This window comes from Tamandua tetradactyla, chromosome 15, assembly GCF_023851605.1.
Source record: "Tamandua tetradactyla isolate mTamTet1 chromosome 15, mTamTet1.pri, whole genome shotgun sequence".
In the NCBI taxonomy this organism is placed as follows: domain Eukaryota; kingdom Metazoa; phylum Chordata; class Mammalia; order Pilosa; family Myrmecophagidae; genus Tamandua; species Tamandua tetradactyla.
In genome coordinates this window covers 73075936-73081248 of record NC_135341.1, presented here as the reverse complement: position 1 = coordinate 73081248, position 5313 = coordinate 73075936, and the positions used below count along the sequence as shown (strand labels likewise).

Here is a 5313-nt window from a genome sequence, read left to right as displayed (position 1 = left end):
GGTACATTTTATTATTTATAAGTTATTCTCAATAAAAAAGTAAAAAGTCATAAAATAATAATAGAATTTTGATTTTTAAACCTACAATGATTGAGGAACTTCAAATTAACAACACTGAGTTTTCTACTACCAAGTAGACACAGAACCCAGGAGTTAAGCTAATTGCTTTTAGAGAGTAATAGGTTAGCCAATTCTGTGAATATATACAGCCATAAAGATAATATATGTGAAAACAAGGAATTATGACATATGCATGAAAGTAAGCAAATGTTTATATAGGAATACTTTATTAATAATTAGTACAAACATCAAATGACCAAGGCACACCAAAGAGGAACACAACTGAGAACAGGGAATTTCAGAAGATAAAATTATAAAATTGCCAGAAAATTCACTCCTATAATTCCACCTTAATAAATTATATTATATGTAGACGGTACCCTCTTCAAGTTCAGAGTCTCTGGATTAGAGATGGAAAGAAGCCGTTTCACAAACTGGCCTGCACACCGAAATCATAAGGGGAGCTTTAAAAAATACTAACACATGGATCTCATCCCAAGGCTTCTGATGTAATTGGCCTGGGGTGATTTCAAGTGATCAAAAGCTCCCCAAGTGATTTCAATGTGCTGCCAGGGTTGAGAAGCACTGGTCTATTTCAATCATTCTTTTCACAAATGAGAACACAGAGGCCTAGGAATGGCAAACGGCTTGCTAAATATCCATTAATTGGCTTCTGATGTGTCTTAATAGGAGGGAGCTGTGGCATGGATAATTCCAAACAATGTATAATCTAAAAATAATTTCTATTTCGTTTGGGAAAGCAGCACGTGACTTCCCAGCTGCCGACTGGCCTAGCTAATTCAGTTTGGCCCAAATGAATGTGCATTTTCCTGAGTTTACACTGACAACCCAGCCCTGTACTGAGGTGGGGTAGGAAGGCAGACAAATGTTGACAAAAAAAAAAAAAAAAAAGTTGGCTAGTTCCCTAGTGGACAACAGAGATGTCGAAGGCACAGAGCAGCTACATGAAGATGGAGAGTTCTCCTACCATAAGGTTCTCAGGATAAAGTTAATTTTTTCCTGATTCTATCCTACGAGAAGTGGGGGCCAGAGGCATGAAGAGAGAATGGAGAGGAGCTATTGGTTATCAAGGACTTATTCTGTGCAAAGTTTTGAGCTAAGCATTTCTACAAACAGCAAATTCTCAGGACAGCTATATGAGTTAGGCATTATAGAGATGAGGAAATTGAGGCTCAGAGAAGTTGCATATCCCACCAAAGCAGAGCCAGAATGAAAACTCAGGCTTCTCAGACTCAAAAAGCTTTCTCTATTACACATCCTGCTTGTCCAAGAGGGAGAGTGCTAGTCTCAAAGCTGAAAAACAAGTTACAGCAGGACTTGGATCAGATTCTCAAACTTTAAGTCCCATTGAATGAACTTCATCTTATTTTTCAGCTGAAACAGTCTAAAGGCAGAACTCTAGAAGGTCTGTGGGAGCCATAAAATTGCACCTGCAACTATGAAAGTGTCATTGACAGGAGCTCCAGCCGCTGCACTCTAAAATTACTGCCTGCATTTGTGCTGAGGCTGCATCTCTGAGTCATTGTGCTGCTCTCCTCCAGTGTCTGAGCCCAGGAGAGATATGAAGGTGGGAAGACATGGGACAACTCTGATGAAAGGCCGGCCAAAACTGCTTAGACTGCATGGCGGACTCGGATACTTTCTTCCAACCTTCCTTTGCTCTTTTCTCTCTGGGGTCAGATCCACACTGCAATCTGATGTTACTCCAAGCCTTTTCCAGCTCCCTCCCAGTTTTCTCTCAGACAGGCATTTCCCTTAATGAATTCTTACAGGTTTCATTTCATCTGGGTATTTGTTTGCCAGAGGACCTGGACTAAAGCAATGTCCCTCCCCACTGGTCCCAACCACTGACCCATCAAATCAACATGGGGAGAGATAATAGGGAAGGGGATCACTTTTTCTGCTGACTTTGGTCTTAAATTTTGAAGATGAAGACCAGAGGGACAAATTTCTCAATATGTTTACCTTCTTCACTAGTCTCAGTGCCATGAACAAAGGCAGTCAAGGTGACTAGTAATTGGTGCCCCAACAGCCCTAATGGCCAGAAGTCACATTCCATTGCAGGTAACCAAAAGCCCCGACATGGTATTCTCTTCTAAACCTACTATGTGTCTTTGGAGAAGACATTCAAACCCATGGTCTCAGTAATTCCTCAGAGCAAGGTTTTCTTGTCATCTTTTGCTTCCACTGAAGGAAGAAAACAGGAAACGGATATGCTTATTCCCAAAATACACAGAAGGAAAATGATGTATGCCCACACCACCAGTATTATTTAGGATTGTTTCGCCATTAGATGAGAGAAAAGCAAAAGAGGTTTAAAAGAATGCCTTGTGGTACTGAATTCACATACATAATATGCAAACAACAAATAGACATAAAATATAGTGGAAGAGGAGCAGACAGATTCGATTCAACCGAGTTCCAGACCAGGCTATGAAGCAGGTAAATGAGCTCAAAAGAGAAGGGTGATAATGCCCTGGGTGCGGGTAACACTGATGATGCATTACTGTGCCACTCTGAAGCAATCAAGTTAGATCCCCAGAATTATCTGCTGTATAGCAATCGGTCAGCAGCCTGTGCCAAGAAAGGAGACTACCAGAAAGCTTATGAGGATGGATGGAAAATGATTGACTTAAAGCCTGACTGGGGCAAGGGCTATTCGCAAAAAGCAACGGCTCTTGAATTCTTAAACTGGTTTGAAGAAGCCAAATGAACCTATGAGGAGGGTTGAAAACATGAAGCAAATAACCCTCAGCTCAAAGAGGATTTACAGAATATGGAGGCCCGACTGGCAGAGAAGAACTTTTTCAACATGCCTAATCTGTGTCAGAAGTTGGAAAGTGACCGCTAGACAAGGACGCTCCTCAGTGATCTAACCTACGGGGACCTGATAGAGCAACTACGAATGAAGCCATCTGACCTGGGCACAGAACTACAAGATCCACGGATCATGACCACTCTCAGTGTCCTCCTTGGAGTTGGTCTGGGTGGTGTGGATGAGGAAGAAGAGATTGCCACGCCTCCACCACCACCTCCCCCCAAAAAGGAGATCAAACCAGAGCCAATGGAAGAAGACCTTTCAGAGAATAAGAAGCAGGCAACGGAAAGAAAAAGAGTTGGGGAGCGATGCCTACAAGAAGAGAGACTTTGACACAGCCTTGGAGCATTATGACAGAGCCAACCAATATGACTTACCCGACCAATATGACTTACATTACCTATCAAGCAGTGGTGTACTTTGAAAAGAGTGGTTACAATAAATGCCAGGAGCTGTGTGAGAAGGCCATTGAAGTGGGGAGAGAAGACTGTTGACAGATTGCCAAATTTATGCCTGAATTGGCAGTTCCTACTTCAAATAAGAAAAGTATACAGATGCCATCCGTTTCTACCACAAATCTTTGGCGGAGAACTGGACCCCAGATGTGCTCAAGAAATGACAACAAGCAGGAGCGGTTGGCCTACATTAACCCTGACCTGGGTTTGGGGGAGAAGAACAAAGGTAATGAGTGTTTTCAGAGAGGGTATTATCCCCAGGCCATGAAACATTATACAGAAGCCATCAAACCTAACCCTCGAGATGCCAAATTATACAGCGATCGAGTTGCCTGCTACACCAAACTCCTTGAGTTTCAGCTGGCACTCATCCAATTAGAGCCAACCTTCATCAAGGGTTACACATGGAAAGCAGCTACCCTGGAAGCACTGAAGGACTACACAAAAGCCATGGATGTCTACCAGCAGGAGCTAGAACTGGACTCCAACTGTAAGGAGGCCACAGCTGGTTACCAAGGCTGTGTAATGGCCCAGGATAACTGCCATGACAACCCTGAGGATGTGAAGTGTCAGGCCATGGCTGACCCTGAGGTGCAGCAGATAATGAGTGACCCAGCCATGCAGCTCATCCTGGAGCACATGCAGAAGGAGCCCCAGGCACTCAGCAAACACTTAAAGAATCCCGTAATAGCTCAGAAGATACAGAAGCTAATGGGTGTGGGTCTGATTGCAATCCCTTGATGACTTGTTCCTTCCCCTTCCCTTCACCCTCAGGCGGACAGAAGAGCTGGTACCACGGCAAGTGGCACAGAGCAGAAGGGAGAGAAGGGGGGAGAAAAGAACAAGTTATTTCTATATATTTGTACATACCTATGTGGAAGATACAGAGGCTTGTATGCAGGTTGCTCAGCAGCCACTGCCTCCGAGCCTTCCCAGCACGTGTGTGGTTTCTTCACTGCTGCCCTTAAGTTTGGTGTCTCCTTCCTCTTCCCCCTCAATCGCTGTCTTGGCTGCTCCCCATAGTTGATTATTTTTTATTTGTGGCAGTAGGCCTGTATGAGGAGGGGAGGGTGTTCTTTCCAACCTCCAGTCCCAACTGTCTTCACATTGTTAACTCCATGCCCCTTCTCCAATAAAACAAGCCAGTTGGGTGTGGTTATATGTTGAAAATATATAAATATATACAGCAGAAGAGATGCTCCAGAGTGCTGTTTCCTCACAGAATCTTTTTTTAAAAAATATTTTTATTGAGATATCTTCACTCACATACAGTTCTTCCAAGGTATACAATCAGTGGCTCACATAGTTGTGTATTCATCACCATGATCATTTTTAGAACATTTGCATCACTCCAGGAAAAAAAAACACTTATATATCCCATACCCCTTACCTCTCCCTCTCATTAACAACTAGTATTTCAATCTATCTAATTTTTTTTTTTTACTTCTTATCCACCCCCTATTATTTATTTATTTTTTTGTCCTTATTTTTGTACTCATCTGCCATACTCTGAATAAAGGATGTGTCAGACACAAAGTTTTCACAATCACACAGTCAGATTGTAAAGGCAGTTATACGATTGTATAGTTATACAATCATCTTCAAGAATCAAGGCTACTAGAACACTGCTCAACAGTTTTAGGTACTTCCCTCCAGCCACCCCAATACACCATAAACTAAAAGGGATATGTATATAATGTGCAAGAATAACCTCCAGAATAACCTCTCAATTCTGTTTGAAATCTCTCAGCCCCTGAAAATTTATTTTGTCTCATTTCTCTCTTCCCCCTTTTGGTCAAGAAGGCTTTCTCAATCCCAAGATGCCAGATCCTGGCTCATCTCCAGGAGTCCTGTCCCACATTGCCAGGGAGATTTACACCCCTGGGAGTCACGTCCCATGTATGGGAAGATCAGTGAGTTCACCTGCTGAGTTGGCTTAAAGAGAAAGAGGCCACAGCT

At 42.8% G+C, this 5313-nt stretch overlaps 1 pseudogene; it reads left to right on the top strand.

Moving 5' to 3' along the window:
• The first annotated feature begins 2514 nt into the window (after positions 1–2514).
• Positions 2515–4095, top strand: LOC143656865 (stress-induced-phosphoprotein 1 pseudogene; annotated as a pseudogene).
• Positions 4096–5313: the final 1218 nt, after the last annotated feature.